The 14737-nt window shown below is 39.8% G+C and overlaps 1 protein-coding gene across 1 annotated transcript in view; it reads left to right on the forward strand.

Moving 5' to 3' along the window:
* COL22A1 (collagen type XXII alpha 1 chain) overlaps positions 1-14737 on the forward strand; it is a 630085-nt gene that overhangs the window by 405538 nt on the left and 209810 nt on the right. The window lies entirely within an intron of this gene.

Raw genomic sequence — 14737 nt, forward strand, 5'->3', positions numbered from 1 at the left:
TTCCTTCCTTCCTTCCTTCCTTCCTTCCTTCCTTCCTTCTTTCCTTCTTTCCTTGTTCAGTGAAGATATCCTCCTACCCCTTTTCCCCCAGATCCATAGATGAATGAATAAATAGCTGAATGAATATGTCTATTCTAAATTATGGCATCCAAGACAAAATGGACTACAGTAGTGATCTAACCAAGACAGGGTACAGTGAGTGGGACTAGGACTTCTTTCTTTATGGAAGCCATGCTTTTGTTTTCGAATGTAATTCATTATCTGTCTATCCATATACACATATATAAACATACATATATATTACATATGCATATGTTACTATTACAATTATATATAATACATTTTATATAACAATGCATTATACACATACATTATATGCATATTACTATATATTGCACATATAGAATATATTCTCCATATATTTTATATCTATATATATTTATTTATTTAACTCAAAAAGATGGGAAAGAACACTGCTATGCCCTCTTTCCTCCACTTAAAGCTCTGTAGAGCAGCCTCCTTCTCCTGTACCTTCAAATCATTCCTCTCTACCAGTTCATTCCCATATATCTATAGATGTTCTCAGCCCTTCTTAATCTTATAAAGTATTTCCTATATCCCCCCTTCACTGCAAAACTTCTGAAAGTTACCTTCTCTCATGGCCTCCCCTTCCTTCCCACCTTCCTTCTTCTCATAGCATTTAGAAGTGGAAAGGACTTTTAGAGATCATTTAACAGATGCATTTACTTACCTAAATCTCTCACCTTTGGTTAGCAGCAGAGACAGGATTCCAGTCTAAGTCTTCTGTTTTCTAATCTAGAGGTTTTTCCAGTCCATGACAGAAAGTGAGAAACTCACCTTCTGTCCAAAGAGAACTAACCTGTGCCTCTCCTGATGTCCTAGGCTCTATAGTAGACCCACTGTATGAACTCTCACTGGTGCTTACAATGAAAACTATTGGCCTCAGTATAGGATGAAAAGTTATATATCATTTAAAAGACCTTTCATGTATCATTTAAAAGAGCTTTCCAGAAGATTGCTGCTATGAACAGCTTTTCAAGGTTTTGATTACACAGTATAGTGAACTCTATTTATTCAATAACAAATCAGAGCAAAACATTTACAGAAAATCAAAATACAGCATTCACAATGTTACAGCTTATCACAGAAAATCAAATTATAGCATTTACCATGTCACAGACTCAAGAACTTACCACTAAAATGGCCACATAGTTTTCACCAAAGTGGTCACATAGTTTTAAACATAGTACATTCCTTTAGTCAATCACAAAATCCTTAATTCAATCACAAAGTACAAAAGTCAAAGTTCTCTACCACTAGGTTACAGTAAATCATAATCTTCTCAGTCAGTACACAGTATCAAAGTAACGTCTTCTTTCAGTTTGACTTGAGGCTGGCTCTCAGCTTCCAAGGTTCGTCTTCCATGGTCCCAGCTCCAACTGTCACCTGGGTTCAAAGGCTCCTAGTTCCTTGTCCAGCTCCTTGTCCAGTTCTTCATCCAGTTCCTGTTCCATATTGAAGTTCACAGTGTCCAGTCTACCTCAAGTCCTTCACAGTTCCTGTTTCTGGGAAGACATAGCTTGACAGAGCCACAGTAATATTCATACACATTGTTGGCACCATCATCAATTCACTATATGCCTGTGAAATCAACTCAGACCCACCAACAAGGTCCAAGAACTCAGCACAAATCATCAACATAGAAATCAACACAGACCCACAGACAAAGTCCAAGAGCTCAGCACAAATTACAGTAAAGTCCCAGGACCTCCAAAACCCTCCTCCAGGATTTCTGTAAACATACAACCAGAAAATCCTCTTTCAGGGCTTCTAGTAAGGTCCCAGGGCTTCTCTACAATGTATCCCAAACAAACATCAACATAGACAGAGTGCTGGGATACCACAAGTTTCCTCCTTCTTGACTCCATCACCATAAGAGTCCTCTTCTCATTTCTGCTGTCTCCAGCTTGGGTCTCTCCTTATATATGGGCATTAGCTCACCCACAGAAGTTCACAAGTTCTAGGGTTCACAAGTTGTAGGGTTCACATGTTCTATTTCTTTTTTTAAAAGAAATTGGGGTTAAGCAACTTGCTCAAAGTTACACAGCCAGCTTTTTTTGTGTGGGTGTTAAGTATCTGAGGCTGGAACTGATCCCAGGTCCTCCCGACTCTGGGTCCGGCGCTCTTACTCATTGAACCACCTAGCCGCCCCCACATGTTCTGTTTCTTAACATACTTGATATAAGGCTCAAAAGAAACTTGAACTGAAACAAGATATTAATTGAATAGCTGAAACAAGGTATGAACTACTTCTGTGCTTGCCATAACATCCCCTTGTTCTTTTGGGGGGAGGGCAAGGAGTTCCTGATCTCCCTGAAATCACATGATGTACACTTAGACCTTTCAGGATTCATTTTCTATTTCTATAAAATAAGACTTCCATTTATAGATGAGACTGACAAAATATGTCATTTAATAAGACATTTTACTTTTTTATTTGAAACTCCTATTTATTTTTCATCTAAGTGACATGAAATTTTAGATAGGCAAATGAAGGTGAAGGTAGGTAAGGGGAACATGCTTGATTGTCAATATTGGACTTTAGATGTCAAAAGTCTTCATATGGCAAAGAGTTGATGCCTTTCACCATTCAGATTCCCTCTTATGGATATTTTCTATCTTATCAATGACCTCTTTAACTGTAGTGAAGAACTGAATAGGAGATTTCAGATGTTATCTGACCAGGACCTAATAGAACAGACCTCACATCTCCATACTCCTTTAAGCAATTAAAAATGATCTTTCTTATTGTCATCCTATAACCTCTCTGAAAGCTCTTTACTATAATTTTTTAACACATCCCTAATCAGTTTTATTTGCCTTATAGGCACATTTGATTTGCTTTTTCATTATTTGGGACTGGGGACACTCCTTCTGTAAACCTTGGTTAACTCAAATTTTGTCTTAACATTGATCTCACTTGGGGGGCAGAACCAAGATGGCAGAGTAGAAACACAACTTTTGCACGGCTCTGCTCCCACCACCTCCGATACATGTAAAAAATGACTCTAAACAAATTTTAGAGCTACAGAACCCCCAAAGTGACAGAGAGAAACAAATCTGCTGAAGGCAGCCTGGCAGGCCAACAGGAAGGGTCTATTTCAACACACTGGGAGAGAGGGGAGTGAGGAATTTATTGGGAGAAGGAGAAAGGAAGAGATAGATTAGGGTAAATTATCTCATATAAAAGAGGCAAGAGAAAACTGTTACAATGGAGGGGAATAGCAGGAAGGTGAAAGGGAATGGGTCAGCCGTACTTTCATTGAATTTGGCTTAAGGAGGGAATAACATACATACTCAATTGGGTATCTTACCCTACAGGAAAATAGGGGGGAAGGGGATAAGAGGAGGGATGATACAAGGGAGGGCATATTGGGGGAGAGGGTACTTAGAAGCAAACACTTTTGAAAAGGGACAGGGTCAAAGGAGAAAATAGAATGAATGGGGTGGCAGCAGAGGATGGAGGGAATTATAGTTAGTCTTTCACAATGTAACTACTATGGGAATGTTTTGGGTAACTACACATGTACAACCTGTATTGAATTGCTTGTTTCTCCATTGGGGGTGGGTGAGGAGGGAAGAAGGGAAAAAATTTGGATCTCAAAATTTTAAAAACAAATGTTAAAAAAAATTGCTTTTCACATGCAACTGGAAAATAAGATATACAGGCACTGGGGTATAGAAATCCATCTTGCCCTACTAGAAAGTTGCAGGGGAGATGTGGGAGGATATAAGAGATAACAGATTGGGGGAAGGGGTATTCAGTAGGCTCACTATTTTGGGGTGAGGGTTGGGGAAAGATGGGGAGAAAAATTTGTAACTCAAAATCTTGTGGAAATGAATGTTGAAAACTAAAAATAAATAAATAAATTGGAAAAAAAAAACAAAACATTAATCTCACCCGACCAAAAGCTGTCCCATGGGATATAAAAATTTACTTAAGAGCCTTAAACTTTCCTCAGATAAGAACCTAGAGGAAGAATTTTGACTGCCCTTGATTCCTCAATCAGCCTATTGTGAACCCTCTAAATGTAGAAAGCCTTCTTGTTAACTTTGATGACCTAACAGGAATATACAGGATTGCAAGAGGTAAATGAATTATTTCTCTGTCAGTCTGATGTAATTTTGCCTGGTTAGAATCCTCATGATTCAGGTTTTCTTTGAGGTCTAAACCTATGATTGAGAATAATAACAAAACCTAGATTTTTACTTCCTTAATTTCTTCATTGTGGTAAATATGAATTTGGCAACAGTTATTTACCACACTGATTAAGATAGAGGAGATATTACTTCCATAACATCTGTTTGCTGTGTGGCTTGAAACTGGGCATGTATCTGCTCTGGACTTCAAATTGCCTCTCTAAAATAAGGATGATGCAACATATCTTGGAATCATTAAATGTCAAGTTGAAGAGAACTCAACAAGCTATCTTAACCTGTTTAAATTAATATAATCTATAGGCTAACTTAGGGTATCTATCTATGGAAATGGAGGTGTGAGGGTGTCTAGTGTGACACGGATCATTAGTTCAAGAGCTGGGATCAGAACACAGACCTCTGGGCTGTTAGTTGAGTTCTATTTCAGCTGCACCTGGGCTGCCTTCAGGTGCTTCATCTCTAGAATTAGAAGATAAAATGGTATGGTGGGGAGAATCATTAGAGTCAGAAGAACTTGGCCCTGTTCCTGGCTTTATAGCTAGTCAGCTTGAGAAAGTCCCTTTACCCCTCTTGTTCTCAGTTTCTTTATCATTGAAATGGATTGGCTGGATTTGATAATGCCCGAGGTTTTTTTTTAGTTCCACTACTCTGTGTTTTACATTGTAGCATTCTATGGTTTTAGTTCCTTCAGTTCTCTCATTCCACACTCTTGTCTTTTAAGGTCCCTTCCAGTTACAGACTTCATTCTATGATCTCAGTCTGTGCCCTTTGCAGCTCTCAAGTAATATGATTCAAAGTATGGGACTATACTAAACATTTCCCCAAATGCTGCAGACTTGCTGCCAGTGGGGAATTTAGTCAGAGAATTCAGTAAATAACAATCAGATACTCAGAGAAGGCAGGGGGAGGAGAATGGTAGAAAAACATACCAGTAGCCTGAGGGTTGAACAGGCTGAATGTATTCCATTCAGTCTAATGGGCATTACCCTGTCCCTGCTGGATTCCTGCTACATCATTGCCAGGACACGCTGCCTTCTCTCAGATCATGATTGTCTGACGGCTCTCACTGTCTGCTGATCGTTCCTACTGTATAATGGGTTCTAACTGTCAGGGAGAGGTCAGGCTTCTGCCTCTCTTTGCAGCATCCTAGGTACTTGTAAGTTTCTTCCCCTCTACCTTTCATGCTCCACATCTGCTACTGATGGTGGTAAAGCAACAGATAACATCAAGGCAGGGTCCTGGGAGCCTCTTTCGTGTTTTTCAGAGAGCTATTTTCTGCACCAGAGGCAAAGTCAACAGCAAAGTCATAGCCTGCCTTCTGTTTCTTCTTTAATGGAAGCATTCTCCTCCTCCTCTTCCCCCAGATCTTTTTTAAAAGTTGTTTTCAGATCTTTGTCCTTTTTCTATTGCTCTTTACAAGCCCCTGTAATTATCATTGCATGCACTCATTATATATAATCATATTATTATTGTTATTGAACCAAGGCATTGTAGAATTATTGAGCTTACCTTTTTCAAGGCCCTGTGGGGGATAGAGAATAGTTTAGTAAAAGTAGCTCATGATAATTTTTTTAAAATCATGTTTCTACATCACTTTACAGTTTACAAAGCTCTTTCTTTGAGCCCTTTGGTCAGAGACAGCAGGTATTTTTGTCTTCATTTTACATATGAAGAAAATCAGTCTCAAAGTAAAGTAAGTCCTTGTTGGTAGAGGTGACCCTTTAGACAAAGAGTGAGGAATCTGTGGCCTTGAGGCTTTGTAATGCAATGCCAAGCAAAGGCAACTTCCCAAGGTTCAAAATACCAGCACAGGTGCTCTCCATTTTATTCTGTGACAAATTAAGGACAGAGAGAATCAACATATAGCATAATTAAAATACAGCTTTTACCAAATGTGGTTTAATCAAGTACTACCCCACCCCTGGACATTACATTCATTTAATCAATCACAAAGTCCCTCTTGTAAATACTACTCCACTCCTAGGCTGTACATTCATTTAGTCCATCACAAAGCCCCTGTTCTCAAATGGAGATTAGTTTCCAATCATAAGTAAAGTACTCTTTTTTGTTCAATCACAGAGCACAAAAAGGTCCAAAGTTCCCCAACCTTGGATCACAATTGAATCTACCCCAGAGTTACAACAAGCTTAAGCACAGCATTTAATACCCAAATGGAGGTCTTTTCTTCATCTTGACACTAGGCAAGTTCTCAGCAATCTTTGTTCCTGGGGAGACAGAGCTTAGCAAGGCCACAATATACATTGCCAGTCTCTTCATTAATTCATTCTCTGTCTGCAGAACAGTCCTAGGACCCCTGAAAACATTAGCAAAACCCCCTTCCAGGATTTCTGTAAACATACAACAAGAAAATCTTTCTTCAGGGCTTCTGAACCAACAGCAAGGTTCCAAGAATTCTGCAACAACAGCACTGTCCTTCACCAGTGGACAGTATTCACTCTCTGTCTGCAGAACAGTCTCAAGAGCTCTAAACCAACAGCAAGGTTCTAAGACTTCTGCAACAACAGGACTATCCTTCACCAGTGGACAAATCTGGCAAAACAACATCAAAACAGACAGACAAAGTACCAGCATAACAGCCATGTCTCCTCAGTCCTTGGCAGCTCTGGGTGGCAGCTCTCAAAAGTCCTGGGCAATTCAAAATGGCCCTCAGCAATCCTCTCCATCTTTCTCTGCCTCCAAAGGAGCTGCTTCCAAAAAGTTCTTCTGCCTCTCTTCTTTCTTGTGTCTCTCTAAATTTACGTCATCAGCTCCTCCCAGTTCAGCCCTCTCTTTTCACGTCAACAAGTCCATCCCACAAGTGGGATTCACATGCTCTGGGTTTTAACACAATCAATTTGAAAACCAAGCCAATACAGGGGGATCTTTAAATGCCATTACTATTACAGGCTTGGATTGGCTTTAGCCCTTCTGTAGCTCAGAACTCTGGAACTCAAGTGATCCATGAGCTTTGGCCTCCCTAGCTGTAGGAACTACAGGTGTGATCCACCATAGTCTAACCTTACCCACTTCTTGTCCTGACCCTCACTCTCTTTGCAGGCCCCAAGTTCAGCTCATTTCTAATACAGCACCATTGCCTGCTCTGGACTCTCATACCAACTTAATTCTTTACAGTCTGGCCTCAGCTTTAGAGATCCTGGATCCATGCCCAGCACATATAGCCTGTCGTTGTCCATATCACAGTATGATGACTGTATCACTTAACTGCAAATTCACAATGGCAAATGTAATTGTGAACCAGGATTAGCAACAACTGTTCTCCCAGATAGAATCATTGAATGTCAGAGCTGGCAGGGATCTTAGAATGTGAAATGCTTGAAAATAAATACTACAGCTAGAAAGGACTTTAGAAATCTACTTGTTAAATTCCTTATTTACAGAGTAGCAAATAAAGGTTCAGAAGCCATCATAGAATCACAAGTTTAGATCTGAACAATTAATGAATAAAATCCTCATTTTTACAGAAAAGGAAGCTAAGTCTCAGAAAAGTGACTTGCCTAGGGTCATACAACAAATACTAAAATAAACTCTTACGATATTATCATCTACCAATGAGACATTTCTCATCAGCATCTCAAATTCAGAATGTCTGAACCTGGAATCAGGAAGACCTAAGGTCAGTATTAGACATGTATTAGTAGCTGTGTGACTGTGAGCAAGTCACTTAACCACTCTCTGCGTCAGATTCCCCATCTGTCAAATGAGGATAATAATAGTATCCATTTCCCAGAATTGCTGAGGATAAAATGACATATCTGTACTCTCATCTTTCCCCTGTCTTATCTATTTTCCTCACATCTGACAGTCACTTTTCTAACATTATCAGGTTTGATAATGCCCCTATTCTGTTCAATAAACTCCATTGGTTCCATGTGGCCTTTGAGATCAAATAGAAATGTTTTTATTTGTCTTTTCAAGCCCTTCCAGACTTATCAGATATCATTACCCTTCCAAATTCTGTTGACCAGCCACACTGGCCTTAGTGCTTCCACACAGCAGTTAATCATAGCCTTTAAACCAGTTTCTATGCCTGGGATTCACTCCCTCCTAACCTCCACCTCTCAGAATTCTGTATTTCCTTCAAACTTAGCTCAAGTGCCAAAATTTACATAAAACCTTTTTGGATCCCACCAGCTCCCAGGGCCTACTCTACTAATGATTTTGAAAACAATTTGTACATAGTTCTATCTGTTATTGTTGCCCATCCCAATAGAATGTAATCTTCTTGAAGGTAGGGGCTATTTAATTTTTACCTTTGTCTTCCTAGCACTTATTTTAGTTCCTGGCATATAGTAAGTGCTTAATAACTGCTTGTTGATAGATTGATTGTTTGATTGATTGTCTGACTTAGTAAGAAAAAAAAGTCACTGAATTTGGGAGTTAGAATGCTTAGTCCAGGAGTGAGGCTCAAGGCCACATGTAGCCCTCTAGGTCCTCAAGTGCAGCCCTTTGACTGAGTCCAAGTTTCACAGAGATCATTTTATCCTCTATAGTACATATAAACTTCTTGCTTTCCCTGGAGAAAAGGCCTATCTCCTTCCTGCCTCTGTGGTTTGATCTCCATATCTGGAGCATGGATTCTCCTCACTTCTTCCTCTTAAAATCCCAATTTCTTCTAAGCTCAGCTCAAGAGCCTCCTCTGAAGGGAGACCAAGTATGACTCCCCCCATTGCTTTTGTCCTGTCTAATGCCCACCCAGGCAAGACTGCTCATTGGAACAACAACAGATATACTAAGTGCCTGCTATCTGCCAGCTACTGTGCAAAGCACTTGCAATTCAGACACAAAAATGGAAATGTTCCTGTCCGTAGGGAGTTTATGTTATATTGGGGAAAATATGTATAGAGATAACTAAATAACTGGGTAGGTATTAGGTCAATGGTTTTTTGGTCACATTCAACTCTTCATGACCTCCTTCTTGGCAAAGATACTGGAGTGGTTTGCCTTTTTTTTCTCCAGCTCCTTTTACAGGTGAGAAAACTGAGGCAAACAGGATTAAGTGACTTGCCCAAGGTCACACAGCTAGGTGTCTGAGGCCAGATTTGAACTCAGGAAGAGGATTCTTCCTGACTCCAGGCCCAGTACACTATTTACTGAGCCACCTTGCGGCTCAAATGGGTAGTGAGCCATCCTCAAAGTTAGGAAGACCTGAGTTAAAATCTGGCCTCTGACATACAAGATTTGTGTGACCCTAGACAAGTCACTTATCCTTTTGATCTAAGGCTTTAAATTGCAGATTAGATACTGACCTGTATTGATAGATAGGGTTTCCTCACCTGGGAGTTCCTTGTATTAATGAAATCACAGGTTTAGTTCCCATCCCTTCCTGAAAACAACCTGGTAAGTCAGGCAGGGTGGCTAGTATAATTCCCCAAGTCCAACAGCAGGGTTACTAGGAAGAGAGCATGAACATGAGAGTCAGGAGGGAGCCAAAGTTGGAATGAAGAAGGACTAGATCAGGTCTGATATTCCACACCAAATCAAAGTCTTTTCAACGCAGGCCAAAGAGAGAAAAATCACAGAATTTGAGCAGTAAAAAATTATCTAGGTCAGCCTATACAAAAGCCCTAAATGGGGGGAGAGGCTAAAATATAAGGATTGATCCGGAACTAGGGTGGTTTTTCCTGGAGAAGATACCACTCAGAGTTAATGTCATAGTGGTCTTCAAGTTTTTGCATAGGTGCCAGAGGGGAAGAGATTAAGTTTGTTCGAAATGATTCCAGAAGGTAGTACCAGGACCACTGGGAGAAAGGTATAGGAAAACAAGCTCCAGTTCATTTTATAGCTCAGTGGATGGAATGTTGGACCTGGAATCAGGAAGGACTGTGTGATGTTGGGCAAGTCACTTAATGCCTCACCTCTATCCCCCTTATCTCTAAATGGAGAAGATAATAGCATCTACCTTCCAGAATTGTTGGGAGGGTAAAATGAGATAATATTTATAAAGCATGTTGCAAATCTTAAAGTACTTTATAATTGCTAACTATGTCACCTACATTTCCCAAGATATCCCTCTCATCTTCCCTTCCCAGAATAAAGGAAAAAAGCACTAATTCAGCGAAAGTAATCACCATTAACAAAGTCCTTTACATTTATTTACAATATTCCACATCCATAGTCCCCCACATCTTCTAAAGAAACAGGAGGTCATGCTTTCTCATGTCTCTTCTTTAGTACAAACCTTGGTTGTTATAATTTCACACCAATCTATTTTAATTGTTCAATGGATGGAGCTTGGTGAGTGAAGAGAAGTGATGCCTGAGCTGGATCTTGGAGAAGGAGAAAGATATTGTGAGATGAGGAACCCATCCATTCCAGTGATGGGACACAGTCCATGCAAAGACATGGAGATGGGAGATGGAAACAGTAATAAGACCAGTTTGTCTGGACCACTGTGTGTGTGTGTGTGTGTGTGTGTGTGTGTGTTTATGTATTTGATGGGGGGAGGAAGTGATGTCCATGAGGTTGGCAAGAGAGAGTGAGGCCAGGTTGTAAAGGGCTATAAAAGCTGCACAGAGGAGGAGTGCATATGTGATTCTGGAGTTCGTATCATTCTTGCCATGCTTCTGCTTTCATCTTCATCACTTTTTGCAGCAGAGCAATATGCATATAAATGTAAGTTCATGCACCATAATTTGTTTAGCTATTCACAAATTAATAGGAATTTATTTTATTTCCAGTTCTTTGCTTCCACAAAAAAAGAGCTGCTATAAATATTATGGTGTATATAGAGCCTTTCTTTTATTATCCCTGACCTCCTTGGAGTCCTTGCCTGGGAGCAGGATCTTTGGGTCAAACGGTATGGACGTTTAGTAACTTTCTTTGAATAATTCCAAATTGCTTCTTTCCAGAGTGGTTGAAACAATTTACAGTTCCACCAATACTACATTTTTGTTCATGTCTTTCTACATTCACTCCAAAAATGACTGTTACCATCTTTTGTCATCCTTTCAGTTTGCTGGATGTGAGATAAAGCTTCAGAGTTGTTTTAATTTGAATTCCTCCTCATTGGTGATCTGGAACATTCTTTCATATGGTTGATAGTATTTTGCACTTCTTTTGAGAATAATTTGCTCATATCCTCTAATGATTTCAGCAGTTGGGGGATGGCTTTTGATCTTTGATATTTCTTTTAGTTGCTAATATGTTTTGGAATATCTAGTTTTGTTTTGTTTTCTCAGTTGAATGTAGGCATTTTCTAACAGATCCGTCAGTAGTAGAATGGAATTATCCCATAAGATACTGAGTTCCCATCACTAGGGTCACATTCAAGGGGAGGTAGGTTAACCACTTGTCAGGAATATTGTTGAGCTGATTCCTGTATAGGTATAGGATAGACTACATAGTCTTTAAGGACCTGCCAGACGCTTCTGTAATTCTTTGACTTCAGAGACAAACTAACCCAATGGAGCTGAATGACAGCTGACTGACAACTTTGAAGTGCTTACAGCAGACTCTTTAAAGCTGAATTTGCATCTGTCAACCACATCTGCCTTTTCCCATGTAAGGTAGAAAATCTGTTAGCCATGGGCCCTGCATGAGCCAATGAGGAGTCAGAGAGAAAAAGCCAGTTCTTGACAATATATGGGCTCTTTTTTTTCAGGAAAGATTCAGTACTCTTCTGCTGCATTTGGGCTAAATTATACTTGTGCGATTTTGAGATGGTGAATTTCAAGAGAAATGGGGAACTACTCTCCGAATCTGTTTCCCTTTTGTGGATATTTACTGCCCTCTAGTGGTCAACTGTCTTCCTCTTTCTGTGCTGCTGTTAAAATATTGTCATACTCCAATGGTGGGATGATACGGGTCAAAGGGGATTGAACCCCTGCGCTTCAAACCTTTTAAAAAAAAATACTTCTGACATTAGCCAGGTTGGTGTTTCTTTCTACTCACATTTTCCTCATTCTTCACATTGGTTGGACTATCTACTCTCTAGAACTTTGTTTCAACAGCATATTGATGTGAGACAACAAAGAATCTTAAACATTAAATAATTCAATTCTGTCATTTTGCGGATAAAGAAACTGACGTCTAGGCAAGGGAAATGACAGAGAGAGAGAGAGAGACAGAGACAGAGACAGAGAGAGAGAGAGAGAGAGAGAGAGAGAGAGAGAGAGAGAGAGAGAGAGAGAGAGAGAGAGAGAGAGAGAGAGAGAGAGAGAGAGAGAGAGAGAGAGAGAGAGAGACAGAGAGAGAGAGAGAGACAGAGAGAGAGAGAGAGAGACAGAGAGAGACAGAGAGAGAGACAGAGAGACAGAGAGACAGAGAGAGACAGAGACAGAGGGATAGAGACAGAGACAGAGAGATTGATATTATAATATAATATATCTAACTCTAGAAGGGACCTCAGAGACCATCTAATTCAACAACCTTAATTTATAGATGAGAAAAGTAAGGCCCAAGGAGAATGAGTACATTGACCTAGGTCAAATGGCTAGTAAATGGCAAAACTGAGATTTGAACCTGGGTCTTTTACTCTAAATGCAGCACCCGTTTCACTGTATCACATTACCTCTATGATCTAGCAACTTACACTCACACTACCCTAAAAGTTTACAAAGTATTTAGATGTGCATGCACATACACACACAGAAAATGTTTATTTAAATTCTGAAGGGCGGCTAGGTGGTACAGTGACTAGAGCACTGGCCCTGGAGTTAGGATGACCTGAGTTCAAATCCGGCCTCAGACACTTAACACAAAAACTAGCCATGCGACCTTGAGCAAGTCACTTAACCCCAATTGCCCTACCTTCTCCCTTCCAAAAAGCAAAAAAATAAATTCTGAGAAATGAAGGTATGGAGAGAGGGCCATCTCGAATAGAAGAAGTTGGTATAATTCTTCTTGGGGAGTGAGGGCTTTTATATAAAAATGGCTACTTCCTGTGGGACATTGGGAGATATAATTGATATAATTAATGTAGTTCTTTGGTGTATCAAAAACGTTACTCCTGAGTGGATGGCTATGAAAGAAGATATGGAGGAGGCCTCACTGAATGAGAAGTTGATGTATTTCTTATAGGATCATCAATTTAGCAAAGAAGGATTGAGGATTGTTAAGTAGTAATGAGATTTCATCTGAGGTTATAAATTAGAGATTTTTTTTTGCAGTTGAAATCAGCTTATTTTTGTGACTTTCTCCAGTGTTGCCCAGCACACCTAGAGCAAGAACCAAAAAATCCATAAGTGATAGAGTGTACCCAGGGACAAATATTCACAGGATAGAACTAATGGAAAGCAAGCAGCAAAAGACATTTTGGGTAGTCTCTACTGGTATGTTAAAGTGACAAACCGTACAGTCAAAATGAGTTATGGAGGCAAAGGAAAGTAGGTTTGGACAGGACTGAGAGTATGGGAGGTAAATCAAAGGACCAGAGTTCAGGAACAATGGTGAACACTACATTTATTATGAGTGAGTAAGAATGGGAGAGATGGATATTTGCACAAGTGGTTGTGGCCTAGAATGGAGTCTCCAAATTCTAAGCCTTGGGAGAGGTACAATTTCAAGAAATAGTTTAGGTCTAAAACAGCAGTAATGGGGCAAAGAAAGATGTCCTTAGAATTGTGGAAAGTTAGAAAACATGGTCAAGTTGTCAGTCAGACATCTAGTATTTATTAAATATCTACTATGTGATGGGAAGTGTGATAGGTGCTCATAACATAAGGTCAAAAATAAAATAATCTCTTACCTCAATTACCTTATATTTTATAAAGAAAAATAACATGTACATGTAGAAGTAGGCATGTACAAACTATGTACAAAATTAAAACAAAATAATTGAGGGTAGGAAGGTACTACTGGTTGATATTGTCGACAATGAATATTGAAAAACTGGGGATGATGGGATGGGGTGGGAGAGAGAGAAAGTCTGTGAGCTTTGTACTAATGACAATAAGAAATAGCCTGAAGGTTGGAAGATGGTGGTATCAAGAATGAAGAGTGTTATAAAGCAGTTTCATGGGCATTGAATGAGGAAAGTTCCCTGAGATATGGTACTAGTGAAACAGTCTAGAATCAGTGGTGGGAAAGATGTGGTCTTGTGGCCACATGTGACCCTCAAGGTGCTCAAGTGCGGCCCTTTGTCTAAATCCAGACTTCACAGAATAAATCTCTTAATAAAAAGATTTGTTCTGTAAAACTTGGACTCAGTCAAAAAGCTATACCCAAGGACCTGAAAGGCCACATATGGCCTCGAGGCCTCAGGTTCCCCACCCCTAGTCTAGATCCACTAGTGTTTGTCCTGGTCCTTATAAATTGGGGTTGGTGGTAAATGGGAGGAGTAACTACCAGTGAAAAGAGTTGCAATGGATATCATGCTTTTAGGGCAGAACCAGGTTTCCATTAAAACTCGGAGGAAGATGTTTGGTTCAAAATTTCAAGATGAAAAGAGAGCTTCTAAATATTAGTGCATCCTTCCTTCCTTCCTTCCTTCCTTCTTTCCTTCCTTCCTTCCTTCCTTCCTTCCTTCCTTCCTTCCTTC

The sequence above is a fragment of the Petaurus breviceps genome, unplaced genomic scaffold (genome assembly GCF_028583685.1).
Source record: "Petaurus breviceps papuanus isolate PSGF00001 unplaced genomic scaffold, PetGlider_PUasm1.0 98, whole genome shotgun sequence".
Taxonomy (NCBI): domain Eukaryota; kingdom Metazoa; phylum Chordata; class Mammalia; order Diprotodontia; family Petauridae; genus Petaurus; species Petaurus breviceps.